The 15008-nt window shown below is 39.8% G+C and overlaps 1 protein-coding gene and 1 pseudogene across 1 annotated transcript in view; one reads left to right on the top strand and one right to left on the bottom strand.

Annotated features, from left to right (window-relative positions):
- GRIN2A (glutamate ionotropic receptor NMDA type subunit 2A) overlaps positions 1–15008 on the top strand; it is a 345539-nt gene that overhangs the window by 210404 nt on the left and 120127 nt on the right. The gene's annotated exons all lie outside the window — the stretch shown is intronic.
- On the bottom strand, positions 11920–12038 carry LOC120620606 (uncharacterized; annotated as a pseudogene).

Here is a 15008-nt window from a genome sequence, read left to right as displayed (position 1 = left end):
TGTAAGACAGAAACCCTCCTTGTCATCTTTTCCACGTGGGAGCTAGACAGCCAGAATGGGCTCTTCACCGGCTCTTTGCCTTTGTCCTCTTGTGTTGCTGCTTCCCCCACTTCCCGCCTCCATGTGAGTGCTGCCAGCCTGCAGGTATAACTGAGCCCCCATGCAGGCTCCCAGTGCCCCAAAGGCTGGCATTGGTCCCAGGAATGTTCATCTTGGTGGTGCTGGTTAGGTTCCGTGTGGGCATGGGGGGCCAGCCACGTTTGGACACAAGCCCCAGAGTTTGGTGAATGAAGTGCCTAGTCTGCTGATGCGTAGTGTACTCTTACCCACATCCCCACGGCCAGTTTACTGGGGATTCACTTCATTTGGATAAGTCCTGATCAAACACCAGGAAGAAACATACACCGTTCAGTTTCCTGCGTGATGGAGAACAGCTCTCCTGAGACCTCTGCTCATCTCCTTTTCATTTCCATCACTATTAAGAAAGAGAAGTTAAAAATTTTAAATTTAATTAATACATCATTATGTGTGTGGGGATGGGGAAGGGGTAACTTTAAGTTTCATAAGTTACATTATGGAAACATATGTATTTTAAAATGTGATAAAATGGAAACGTACTCTAATGATACAACCTACCATGTATTAAGTGTCCCCTTTGTGCCAAATATATGATTTTTAATCCTTATGTGTGAGTTAGGGTGTTTTTACTGTAGGCAATAATCAAGTAATTCAGTTATGTGATTGAGGTAGGGTGGACTTCAGGTATAGTATGATCAAGTTTCTGGGGTTTTTTTTCTCCCTATGATCTCTTAACTCTGCTCTTTGGGAAGTGTGGTTTGTTTTTTATTGTTTTTTCTTCAAACTGATTCTTCAGTGTCCTTAAGTTTGTTGTCAGCAGCAGCTGAGATAACTTCTTTGTGGCCAAATCATGTCATGTGCCCATCTTTGGGTCAATTACAACCATTTTGAAAACGCCATGTACTGACGGGCTTTATTCTGGACTCCTGACCCAATTACTGAGAAAGAAAATATGATTAGATTAATCCAAACCAGACCTACTCTGAGAACTGGAGACAGAGTAAGCTCCCCCCAAGGCCCAAGGATTCTTCCGGGAGGCATGAAGTCTCAAAAATGTAAGTTCTGTTAGGAATAAAGAAGAAGTAGATGACCAGCAGGTTAATTATAAATCATTATAGCTCATTATAGATGAGGAAACCGAGGACCAGATAAGTTACATAACTTGGCAAAAACCACACAGCTAATATGAAATGAAGCCAGAATTCAAATCCAGTTTTGTTTGGCTCTCAACTCTATTACACTACTTTCAGAGCTGCAAATTGACCTGAAGGAGTAGTAGTTGTTGTTGTTGTTTTTGACTCACAGAATGATTTTACTGTTTTCAAAATTGTTAGATTTCACAAAAAAATTACATTTTTAGCTAATCTTGAAAAATACGAAGGACTGATAATAATCCCACCTTCCTGTCTGGAAGTCTCAAAAATAGAGGTACTGCATTTGGGTACAAACCTTTCACTCCTCAGGGAGAAGGTGAGAGCTGTGAGTTCCCTCTCAATTGTATGTCACCGTGCTGGGAGTGGGGTTTATTGAAGTGCGTCTCAGCCTTTCCCATCCACTTTTTAAAATTTTTAAAAATTTTATATTAGTTTCAGGTATACAATACAATGGTCAGATATTTGTATAATTTATGAAGTGAACCGCCCTCCCCAGTTACTCTAGCAGGCATTTTCTCATTCATCTGACGTGTAGGAGTTGCTCCGTTAGTTTCTGGATTTCTTTCGGAGGGAATTGTCCACGTATAGCTCATGTATCTCAGTTGCTCCATGTGTGGCTGTGGATTTGGTGGGTCCATGGGAGGAAGTGAGTTCAGGAGCTTCTTGTGTCACCATCTTGTACCAGAACCTTTCTCACACCTGGAGATGGTCAAATGGCTATGGAAAGTGCCCTTTAGATCCAGTAGAGCTGGTCCAGTCTACCTTAGTTCCCTCCCGGACCACTTACTCATTTATATTACCTCCACGGCCTCTTTAAGCATTTTATTTTATAATAATATGTCTCACATTCATTTGTATTAGTTTTATTGTAATCATCATTATTTATAATCATTACCAAAACAAGAACTTGACTGATAGATATTAGAATGAGTGATGACAGGAAGCTTTAATATCTTACCTCCAGAGATCTTTATACCTGAGTCAGTACAAGCAGATCTGTGGACAACATAGATCTTCTGTATGCTTGCAGCTTTACTGGCCAAACATCTGGCAAAAATCACAGAAAGAACTGTTGGTCTGTGATATTCTGTGACTAAAAGCTCCACAAGACTGGAGTGTACCTCTAATCATTTACTCATATTTTCTCAAAACAAAACAAAATCAAACTGGCTTTTAAAGTTTCAGCTGGGGGTATCTAGGACATAGGCATCTGGGACTAAATGGTCATTTTATATGGACTGAGGTCATAAAACTACTTCTTCGTCAACTTACAGGTGAGAATTTGAGCGTTTGTGCCCAGATGGCTTGCCTGCTCTCAGTCGGTATGAGATTACTGAATTACCCACGGGGAGTACCCACTCATCAGATCGGATTAATTTATAGGTGTTCTTCTAAAGCTAGAAGAAAATATCTGTTTTGGTAGGGGATGGAATGGGTATCCAGCTTTTCTGCAATATCTTGAAATTCATTAAATGAATGGCAAATGATAGAGCCTGATGTCACCTTAATGGGTCACTGCTGAAAATGTCAGTTTATTATCTAAACCTAGTAAAGTATATTCTAACTTGATTTTCTTATAATGATACCGAGGTTTTCAATGTTTGCTATAAAAATGTTTTGATTTTATAAATTCTAACTATTAGAGGTATGCTTGAAAGATTCAGTTGTCATAATTGCCTTCATTAAATTTTATCATATTGACTTCTACTGACCAAGATAGAGTAATAAGGACTGGATATATACTACTGACTAAAACAACCCAAAATGGACAAAGATATATGAAACGATGATTTTCAGGACACTGGCTATCAGGCAAAAGAAGATAGGAAATAAACTAGGTGAGTTTTAAGCCTTCCCCAGCTGACTGCTTTGAGAGCGAGTCCCATGAGCCTCAGCTCACTGCCTTGAGAGCATCTCCAGGCTGGAACTTAAGGACGGAGAACCCAGGTAAAGCCTAGAAGATACTGAGCTGAGCAGGTAAAGATGAGTCCAGGACACAAAAGCAGCTAGAGTTCACAGAACAGTACCAGAGAAAAGTGATCTGCGCCAATAAAGAACCCCAGAGATCTGTCTAAGGTCCTCCTTGGTTTTGAGCTGGGTACTGATCAGTGCATGTAGGTGAGGAAACCAATCAGGACCAGGGAAAGAAACACCCCCAAAGATTAGAAATAATAGTGTCTGACACTCCCTTGGGCCCAGGAGTAGTGTTGTTCCCACCAACCAGGCTGGAAGACCTCATTATTCATGGACTGCTAAATTGAGCACAGAAGGTTCTTGCCTCAGTAATGGGGAGCTGGTCATCATTCAGACATGAGGGCCATTCTCAATTAACAAAGTCATGGGGGCATCTGGCCATTTGCTCAGTTAGTTTTTGCTCAGGACGGTCAGGAACTGATGTCCACACAGAGATTCATGGATGTGAGGACATAACAGAAAGAGTGGAAAACTGGGTTCAGATGGGTGTGGGTATAGTTCTCAGGCAAGCCATGTTCCTTGCTATTGTCAAGTTTATGTGATGTGGAAATAGAACATGTATTAGTCAGGGTTCTCTGGAGAAATCGAACCAATGTGTGCGAGTGTATGTGTGTTATATGGAGAGAGAGACATGTAATAAGGAATTGGTTCATGTGATTATAGAGGCTGAGAAGTCCCAAGATCTGTAGTTGTCCAACTGGAGACCCAGGAAAGCCAATGGTGTAATTTCCAATCTGAGAGCAGGCAGGCTTGAGACTCAAGAACTGCTGATGCTTCAGTTCAAGTTGTCCCAACTTAAGGCAGTCAGGTTTCAGGAATACTACTTTACTCATGGGAAGGCCATTTTTTTGTTGTCATTCTATTCAGGCCTTCAACTGATTAGATAGGCCCACCCCATTGGGGTGAGCAATCTGCTTTACTCAGTCCACTGATTCCAATGTTAATCTCACTTAAAATCATCCTCACAGACACACCCAGAATGATGTTTAACCAAATATCTGGGCACTCCATGGCGCAGTTGAGTAAACACATGAAATTAAGTATCACAGAACCCACGCTAAGATTTATGACATTGGGTTCTAATCCAAACTTTGTTCTTATATATGGCTGTAATCTTTGGTAAGACTCAACTTTTCTGGGTCTCAGCTTCTTAATCTGTAGATTGATAATATTGGGGACAATAATGTGAAATTGGATTGCATGATGTCAGAGCAGGAAGAGATGCTGGAGATCACTTAGACCAATCATTTAAAAATATTTTTCTTTTTTTGTACATAAGGAAGCTTCTGGATGCTTGTGCAATATTGTCACAATCCCTAAGGTATAAGTGTTAATTCCAACCCCCTTTTCCCATTCAAGAAAACATTAGAATGCAAGTGGGTGATGACAGTAACTTCGCTCTAATTTATATTTTTAAAATAAATAATTCATAACAATTGGCTCAGATTCATAAAAGATAGTATTAGTTGTAACAAATTATTTTCAACTGGTTTTAGAACATCAAAATCATAAATTATTTCTTGATGCTTTATTACCACAAAGAAATTGAGGCTGAAAAGACACAGGGTTCATTTTTTACTAACAAGAGACTAGTTAATGGCAAGGGCATGCTAAGAGCCTGCTTTTTTGTTTGTTTGTTTGTTTTGGTTTGTTTTTCCTGCACATGTGTTGCTTCCACTATACCAGTCCTCTCCTTCTAGTTCCTTTGTGATTAATAATAATAAAGTGATGATAATGATGGATGATGATGATGAACTCCAGGGACCTTGTCCATTTGATCTGTGTACACCAGGACCTAGCATAACATGGACACTTAGTACATATGTGTTGAATGGGTGAATGATAATTGCTTGCACAGCACTTAATCTGATTGAGATGCTATGTTAAGGATTTTTACAAGCATTATTTTATTCTCACAAAAACTCCATGAAATAGGTGGTATTGTTATTCCCATTTTCACATGAGAACAGTATCTCAGAGAGAAAAATGACTTTCCCAGAGTCACCTACTGATAGAATCAGGATCAAGATTGCCTCTCTGACCTTAGCACCCGATCCTCTGATTCTCTGCCTTCTCAGGGAAAAAGGAGGCTCCAGGTGTGTTTTCGTGAGGCCCTAGGAAGTCTTCCAGTGTCACAGAGCACACACACACATCCTCCCATTGTGGGAAGGAGTCATTTGCTTGTCTTTCGAGTTAATTTGTCACCAAAATGTGATAGATGGGAGTTCATTTTATGAACAACAAAACCTTTCTGAAAATGTTACTTTTCTCACCATCAGTATCAATTATTACTATTTTCAGTGTCATGGAGATTGATGTTTGGCATTGCCAAGAACAGAGCCAGTAGAAAACAGAGAGAGAAGCTGGTCTTTTCTAGGAGAATTTTCATGAGAACAGTAAGAAGCTCAGTTGCATAGTCATCAACCCCCTTCAAGCTGTTTTAGAATGAGTCCCTTCAGATTCTGTACATCCCTGAAGAGGGTTAATAAATATTAACTGTATACAAAAAAATTGGGCAAAAATGTCAGCAGGAGTGTCTTGGAAATTTGACTGGGCAGAAGGAAGGAAATAAAAGGTAGAAAGAAAGAAAGAAGCCAATATTGAATTTTAATACTGAGTACAAGCCTTGTCATAATGGGGTTGTCTGCTTTGATTTTTGAGGTGTTCTGTTCATATATATGCAGGGAGACCAAAGCTTTGACAAACATCTTCCACTCAGTATAGGAGATGGGGGAGGAAGCCATCATGTCTCTGAACCATTTATAGATCTTGAATTTAATAAATCTTCTTCTTTCAAAACAGAATGATTCTTAAAAAGACTGAGCTCTGAACACAGGACAGGTAGAAAGTGTTTGTCTTCAGCTGACTAGGTGAAAACAAAACAAAACAAACAGAATAAAAGCGGTCTCCTGGCATCTGTTATCAGTGTTCATCTACTGATTGCTGGCACTCATTCATTCATTTGTCCATTCATTCATTCATGTACACATACATTTGTTTTCATTCATTTACTCTTTCATGTCTTAGAAACTTAATAGGTGTCTCATCCCTGTAGTAGGTTAGACACATATGGTGAGAAGCAAAACAGTCAATGGTTCCCCACCTAGAGCTCCTGTTCTAGTGGGGAGACCAAAAATCAGTGAATAAACACATCATGTCAAGTTGTTATCAATGGGGGATGGGAAGAGAAGTAGGGCAGAGTGAGGGGAGCTAGAATGAAAGGGGTTATTTTAGATAGAATGGTGGAGAAGGTTACATTTTGGCAGGTGTCTGAATGAAGTGAATAAGAAAGTGATGCGAAGATCTAGGAAAAGAATGTTCTGGATAGAGGGCCAGCAAATGCAAAGGACTGGACTTGAGAAATTGCTTGGGCAGTTTGAGGAACAGCAAGATGGCCAGAAGGGCAGAAGCAGAATGGGCAAGTGGGACACGCATTTGGAGAGGTAGACCACATTCTGTAGGGTCTTAGAGGCCATGGTGAAGGTTTCAAGTGTTATGGGAAACCAATGGAGAGTTTTAGCAGGGGAGCAAGGTAGACTATTCCAGTAACCCCTGAGCTTGCACAGATGGTATCTGGAGTCTTATTTGCTTTTTCTTTCCTCTATGTCATTTCATTTCTTCTTAAAGTAGGTCTAATAGAGAGAAGTTCAGGACTGTAGGACAGGTGTGCAGATGTGAGCCTGGAATTTCTGCTGCCATATTTCTACCATAGAAGAAATCAGATTGAGCATAAAGGTGACTCACACATGGGACAGAATTTAGAGAATTACAGTATGGAGAACCAGCCAGACCTGCAATCAAACTGCGCCTGATGTCCACCCAATCCCTAATCTTTTCAGAGGTTAGCTACCAGACTCCCTGAGTGATGTAAGTTGGTTCAAGTTGGCTTCTACTAATTGCAACCAAAAGAACTTTGATCAATATGCATCTTTGGCAGCTAATCTGTAGCATTATACTAATTAGTTCACGTATAATACTCTTTAAATTAATGTGGTTGCCTTTAATAAAGCTGAATTCGACCAACAAGGGGATGTTATAAATAAAAAAGTTCTTGATGGATATAATTTGTACTCAGTATGTGTTTGTAACCATTGGAGAATTTCAGCCTATAAATTCATAAGTTTGGAATCAGCTTCTAGCTTTATCTGCCACTTCTTAGCTGTGGGACCTTGAACAGGTAACTAAATACATCTAGACCTCATTTTTGTCATCTGTAAAATGGAGACAATGCTAGTCCCCACTCATAGTGGAGAGTTGGTGAGAAATAGGCATGGAAAGCAATTAGCTCACTGCCTGGCACATGTGAAGTACCTGTGAATGTTAGTGCTTGTGTAATAATATAATTCACAGAATGACCAAGAAAAGTGGGACAGAAAATGCCACCTAGATGGCAGGATTGCTCTGCATAGCTTAATTAAGTGTGTTCCATTATTCTAACTCCCTGGGGCTTTTGAAGGAAAAATAGATTTTTAAAAATTTAGAAAAGTAGTCTCATTAACTAAGAGAGTAGGGAGGAGGTAGTCCTTAGAGAGGAAATGAGAGGGAGGCAGTGATGACATTGTGGAGAATGCGTTAGTATTGATGTTAACTTGCTTCTTAAACAGTAAATAGACCCATGGAGCCATGTGACCATGTCATTCCAGTGGACTTCTGTTTGTTTTGTTTTTTTTTAATATAAGAAAAACTTGGGCCCTGCATGAGAGTGAGATGTTATTATTTACATAGTCTAAGACTTCAGCAATTATAAAATGATCTTTCTTTCAAAAAGATTAAAATGGAAAAGATGGGCATCTTAAAATGGATGCAGTAGTGTAACAGAGCCTGCCATGTCCAGCGCTCTACCTATCTACAAGATAGGTGATATCCTCCTTGTGTATATGAGAAAATGGAGGCTTCAGAAAGTTAAGTGACCCTTCCAGGGTCGCATCATTAGTCAGCAAGAGTCATGATTGCATCCATCCACTGACTTGAAGAATTTACCTAGTGTTTGATGTCAAACCTTACAGGGGCTACACCAGAGGAAACAAGAGTGTGGCTTACAGTCTGATAGGGAATTTAGACAAAAATGAGCAGAGAATCAAATAAAGGAAATAATTACACTTCGTTATGGCTGCTGAGGAGGAAAGTTATGGGGTACTGAGATGAAAAACACCGAAAATGAGAGGAGCACGTCTCTATACAGGGTGAAGAGAGAATGCATCTCTATGGAGCTAACATTTCAACTGAAAGCCGAAGGACGAAGAACCAAAAAGCCAGAGAAAGTCATTCCAGACAAAGGGAACAGAGCGTGCAAAGTTCCTGAGATGGGAAAGACTTTGGTGTTCATAAGAAAATGAAAAAATACATATTATCATGGTAGACTCAGTTTCAGGTCTTTCTAACCATTAGGCATTAGGCAATGCTTCCTCTGCAGAAGGGACGGATGAACGTTGGAAGGGCAAGAAAAACCATGGAGCACTGGTTTTAAGTAAGAGATGTGAGGAGGTGACCAGCATCCTTTAACCAATCAAAGGATGCTGGTCCCCTCCTCACATTTCTTACTTAATCCTTAAGAAAATAATTCCTTTCGGACATTGTGTGACCAACTCCATTCCTGCCCTGTTAAAGCCGGAGGAGATGTTTGGAGAGCTACCATTTGAGATCTGGTTGTGGAGGGGTGACCACCGTGAAGGGACTGGAAAAGGGGGGATGGCGGAAGAAGATCTGGGGGTGGACGACGCTCATGGACTTGAGCCAACGACCCCTAGTCAGAGTGGCACCACGGCCAGCTCCCCTCCAGAACACTAGGTGTCTCCGTTAACCCGCACTGTGGAAAGCATGTTGCTTTGTCCAGTATCGCTCTTCGAGTTGTGCCGTTCAGTCCTGAGTGATTTCATCTTGGCACCTTTATTCCCAGCAGGAGGCACTGAAAATAAGGGGAGAATGAGAACATCTCGCTTTATCAATGTTTGCAGATTCAGGGTGTGTGAAAAGCTCCCATTCTCAACCTCTTGGTCCCCTTGAGAAGATGGGTGGCACTTTATGTCATGGAGATGCTTTGGGCTGTGTGGGATTATCTGTGGCTGACAGAACCATCACTGTGCTTGGTTCTCCTTCCACAAAGAAAGAATTAATGATTATTACAATAATAGTATATAGACTTTTTTAAGATCGAAATACTAAGTGTCCTTTAATCCTCAGAGATTTATTCCCATGTAACAGATACAGATAATGAAGGGCATGGAGGTGATGTGTCATAACCAAGATCTCACAAGGCTGACCCAACTCTTAGGCCTCCAAATCCAGAAGATAAAGGCTACCAAGGACTGGAAGGGCTGTGTTGTCCTACTTCTCTCAACAGTCTCAGGGAGGACGTAAAGACGCTGATAATAACAACTAACGTTATTACAGCTCCTACAGCAATTAGCGTTTATTGAGTGTGTCTGGCACACTGTGCGAAGTTCTTTCTATTCACTAGTTTTAATCCTCACAACTCCACAAAGTAGGTACCGTTATTATCTCCATTTAACTTCAAATGGAGATAATAACTTCCTAACAGTATAACTTCAAAGCGAGTACTTGTCATCACAACTTAAATTGCCCCTATTGGTGACATACTTCTGATATTAATAGGAATCACACCAATTTGTTGCATCGAGCATATTCCTAGTTGTAAATCTCTTATTGTTGGTATGTATATAAAAGAAAAGTTTTTAGGAACAGGATGCAAATAGGCTGTCTCTTTTCACACAGGCAAATAGAAGAAATTGCAGCAACTGCTTTGACAAATAATCACACTCTAAAGCTGCCATCACAGAAAGAATTGTTCCTATGTATTTTCTGCTTTGATCAGAGTCTGGATAGCTGCCATTCTTCCTACAGAAGGCGCTTGCCATTAGTAAGGATACTGGACTCAGTTCCAGCCCTTCCAGTATCGATGTATTTCTTAACCAGTGGATTCCCGTATCCTGACTTGTATTTTGCTGTCAGCTTCGGCTTCTTCCGCTTGCCTTATTAAGAATTCCGCAGAGTCAATAGAATGTAAATAAATGGAAACGCGTGCACCTCCCTGCCTGTGGGAGATGCCCCTGGTGGCTGTCCTGCCCCTCAGCTGCTTTTGCAGCCTGATGCTTCAGCTTCCCATCCAGGCTCCTCATCCCTGGTGCTGGTCTGACCGCTACCGTCTCGTCCAGGTGATGGCGCTAACATGGCGTTAAGGGCAAGTTCCTGTCGTTGACCTCTCCCTCAGCTGTGGGTCTGAAAGCCCCTGAGGCTCCAGCTCCCTTCACCCTGGGGTGATTTGTACACCTTCATTTGGCGTAAGCACATCACAGGCTCTGGAACCAGCTCCGGACCTGGTGCGTCAGAAAATGCTGTGGTTTAACACGGTGAGAAGAACCAGTTAGACTGTGCTGTCCAGAAGCCAGATCTGAAGCTGCAAGCAGGTGCAGACCTGTCAGCCACACAGCTGGTTGAGTTAACTCTATTAGACAGTGTTGGACAATTTCGTTGTCTGAAATAGAAACCAGTATGGTGGCAGGCCGTCCATTTGCCAAATGGTGCCCCTGCTAGGCCGGTTTTGGTCTGCCTTTCGTGTTGGTGCATCTGTTGGGTTTGGCTGCCAGCACGTTGGAAACTGGCAGTTCTGTAAAGTTTTATGGTCTTTCTAGGTGTTTCTGTCAAGCAGAGAAATGCTAACACTTGTCATTTTTCAATGATGCCTTGGCATTTTTGAGTCCTGGCCCTACTTCAATTAGAAGAAATTAGTCTCAGATTCTATATTAATGTTGGAAGTGTATCATCCTTTTGACTAAGAATGATTTTCTACTTCTCTTTAAACCATAGATTCTCAGGAGCCTCTGTTCTAAATTGTTTTCTCACCCTCAATTCTAATGCCCTCCTCACATAATGGATTTTGTAACTTTTTTCTTCCTTTCTTTTTTCTTTTGAAAATCGGCAACAAGTAGAAAGAACCCCTGTGAATGAAATACAATATTCGCCACCCTGCCCACCAAAGAAGAGATGGAAAAAAATATTTTCCCAAACTTCAAGCCCGCACCATGTCATTCGCCTTCCCCATTTTAAGCAGCCTGAGAGCCTTTGAGGATTGAGGCGGAGAATGCAAAATGTGACCTCCTAGTTAAAGGCAAAAGCTAAAAACAGAGACCATGTACATCAAATGGCTCTTACCAAAGGTGTTTTTATGAGTGAAGTACAAATGAAGCGTAGAATAGAGCTTTCCAAGATACAAGACCTAATTTCCAAAACATGAGAACACTTTCTAAATTGATTGTATTAGCTGCTTAGTTGCAGAGCTGTTGAGGTATGAAATGGGATAACTTATGTTGGACCCCAAATTTAATATTATTATTAATCACTCCTGTATAGAGGGGAAACATAAAGAAACTTGTTTCAATTACTTCTTTGACCAGAAATACAAGATTGTGTGACTCATTGTAATGAATGCCTGTAAATCTTTACAAAAAGGTCCCAGGGACAGTATCTTATTCTGAAAATGTTTTGAAAATTCCAGATTCTGTTTGGGGAAAAGAGAGAAGAATCTGCAAGTTTTTTCATTTTGTTTTGTTTTGTTTTTTTAGGCAAGGCAACCCTTGGTTGACCTCACAGACTGCAAGGACCTTGTCAGCTCACAATCCTTTATTTATCTATCTATCTATCTATCTATCTATCTATCTATCTATCTATCTATCTATCTATCTATCTATTTATTTCATGCCTACAGCACCTGATCGTCCTAGGTGGTCTCCCATCCAAATACTAACCAGGCGCAACCCTGCTTAGCTTCCGAGATCAGATGGGATCCGGCTTGTTCAGGGTGGCATGGCTGTAGACTGCAAGTATGTTTTTGAATGGAAAGCACCCATATCTAATATATGTCTAGGAGGAATGGTTAGAGGGTCCTATAGAGGAGGGTGACACCAGAGTCATCTGCAAGGGTTTTAAAGGTTTGCCATCTGGAAATAAGAGTAGAATTAGTTCTCCTTTGCTGACAACGGAGAACTAGAGCCAGCAGGTTGACGTTCCAAGGAAATAATACTGGCTCAGTGGAAGGAAGCCTTTGCTAAACACTTTGGTCGGAGAAAGGAAGTAGGGAGATGTCACTCAGACACTGGAAACCTCTCATCTGGTGGACAGCTGTCTGCTGTCTGTCAGGAAGCAGTTCTGCAGTGTGTGGTGGGGTCAAGTGGAGCAAGGCAGTTCTGTCATTTTAGATGAATAACCTTAAAACCCTTTATGTGGAGACCATTTGCATCCATTGATTTCTCTTCCTTAGAATCGTCCCATCCCCCTTTGCTGAATAGCACGACTAGCACTGCCCTTTAGATAAGGAATGCTGTAGCATTTGTTCCTTGGTCTAGATCACTCCACCTTTCACTGCGCCCATAAATACCATGAAAACTAACATTATCCTCCACTTACTCTATTCCAAACTTCACACAGAGTGCTTTGTGTGCATTGCTCTTTTAATACAGCAGCCCTATGAGTATTTTTTTATTGAGTCTAAATAACATATAACATTATATTAGTTTCAAGTGTACAACATAATGATTCAATATTTGTGTACATTGGGACATGATCACCACAATAAGTCTAGTTAACATCTATCACCATACCTAGTTACCATTTTTTTTTTCTTTTGATGAGAACTTTTAAGATGTACTCTCAGCAACTTTCAAATATGCAATACAGTGTTATAAACTATAGCTACCATGTTGTGCATTACATCTCATGACTTATTTATTTTATAACTAGAAATTTGTATCTTTTGACCTCCCCTCTCCCCCACCCACTTTGCTCATTTTACCCACCCCTCTTCAAGCAACCACCAATCTGTTCTCTGTCTATATGAGCTGGGTTGTTTTTTGTGTGTTTTTTTGTTTGTTTGTTTCTTCGTTTAGATTCCACATATCAATGAGATCAGTGAGATGATATAGCATTTGTCTTTCTCTGTCTGACTTATTTTACTTATCCTGATACCCTCAAGGTCCATCCCTGTTGCGAATGGAAGGATTTCCTTCTTCTTTGTAGCTGAATAATGTGTGTGTGTGTGTGTGTGTGTGTGTGTGTGTGTGTGTGTGTGTGTGTGTGTCACATTTTTCTCATCCATTCATCTGTAGATGGCCACTTAGGTTGTTTTCATCTCTTGGCTGTTGTAAATAATGCTGCAATGAACATGGGAGAGCAGATAACTGTTTGAGATCCTCTTTTCACATCCTCTGGATTAATGTCCAGAAGTGGATTGCTGGAGCACTTTATACTCCCACCAACAGTGCACCTGGGTCCCTTTTCTCCGCATTCTCACCAGCATTTGCTATCTCTTGTATTTTTTAATAGTCATTATAACAGGTGGGAGGTGATATCTCATGGTGGGTTTGATTAGCTTTTCCCTGACGATTAGCGATATTTAGCACCTTTTCAACATACTTCTTGGCCATTTGCATGTCTTCTTTGGGAAAATGTCTAAGTCCTTTGCCCATTTTTAAATTGGAGTTTTAGAGTTTTTGCTATTGAATTATATATTTTGGATATTTGCTCCTTATCTGACATGTGGTTTGTAAAGATTTTTCTCCCATTCTGTGGGTTACCTCTTTATTTTGTTGTTTGTTTTTTTGTTTTCTGTTTTTTGGGGTTTTTTTGCTAAGCTTTTTAGGTTGATGTAGTTTCACTTTTTATTATTACTTTTGTTGCTTGTGCTTTTGGTGTCAGGCTCACATTTCTTCCATAGATGTTGTAGAAATGATTCTTGGATGGAAGGTTGAATATTAACTCTGAAATCCCTGATAAACCTCATATCCCAATTTAAAATACTAACTGTATCATTCGAAGTAGCTCAGTCTCTATTCAGTCATGGATTTACTTTCTTCATTACTTTTTTAAAAATAAGTTTTTATTGTGTTAAATACATATAACATAAAATTTACCATTTTAATCATTTAAAACTATACAATTCAGTGGCAGTAAGTACATTCACTATGTTGTTCAACCATCTCCATTTATCTAGTTCCAGAAAGTTTTCATCACCTCAAACAATTCTACTCCTAGTTATATACCCCCCAAAATTAAAAACAGATATTCGAATAAAAACTTGTATACCAGCGTTCATAGTAGCACTACTCACAATAACCAAAAGGTGTAAATAACTCAGTTGTCCACCATCAGATGCGTGGATAAACAAAATGGTCCATCCATACAATAGAATGTTATTCAGCTATAAAGAATTTGGACAATTGGATATTGTTGATATGTAATTATTGATATGCCACAATGTAGATCAACCCTGAAAACATTCTACTAAGTGAAAGCAGCCAGACACAAAATGCCACACGCTGTATGATTTCATTTATATGAAATATGTCCGTTGCTTTTTGTCATATCTATTAACTCTCTGTGATGTTTTTCATAGTACATTTTATTTATGTTGCTTTCCTTTTTTTAGAGATATAAAATTCCACTATACTTTCTTCCTAAGTAGTGATATCTATGACATAATGAATTTGATATTCTAGGTCCATTTTTTCAAATATACACTAAAATAAATTTAATTCTAAAAATAAAGCTAACCGATGTGCCATCTAAATGCATCTATCTGTTTACAGCCTGAGGTACCCTGATGACATTTGGAAAAACAGTCTTTTGTTTCCTTTTAGCAATCAGTTCTCTTTTTATGTGATCCACACAGCTCCTAGACTTAAGTTATCCAGTGTGGCAGCCACTAGCTGTATGTAGCTATTTTAATTTAAATCAATTAAAACAAAATAAAATTCAAAATTCAGTTCTTTAGTCATGTTATCTACATTTCAA

Source organism: Pteropus medius, unplaced genomic scaffold, assembly GCF_902729225.1.
Source record: "Pteropus medius unplaced genomic scaffold, Ma_sr-lr_union100, whole genome shotgun sequence".
In the NCBI taxonomy this organism is placed as follows: domain Eukaryota; kingdom Metazoa; phylum Chordata; class Mammalia; order Chiroptera; family Pteropodidae; genus Pteropus; species Pteropus medius.
This window is presented reverse-complemented; position numbering and strand designations above follow the sequence as displayed.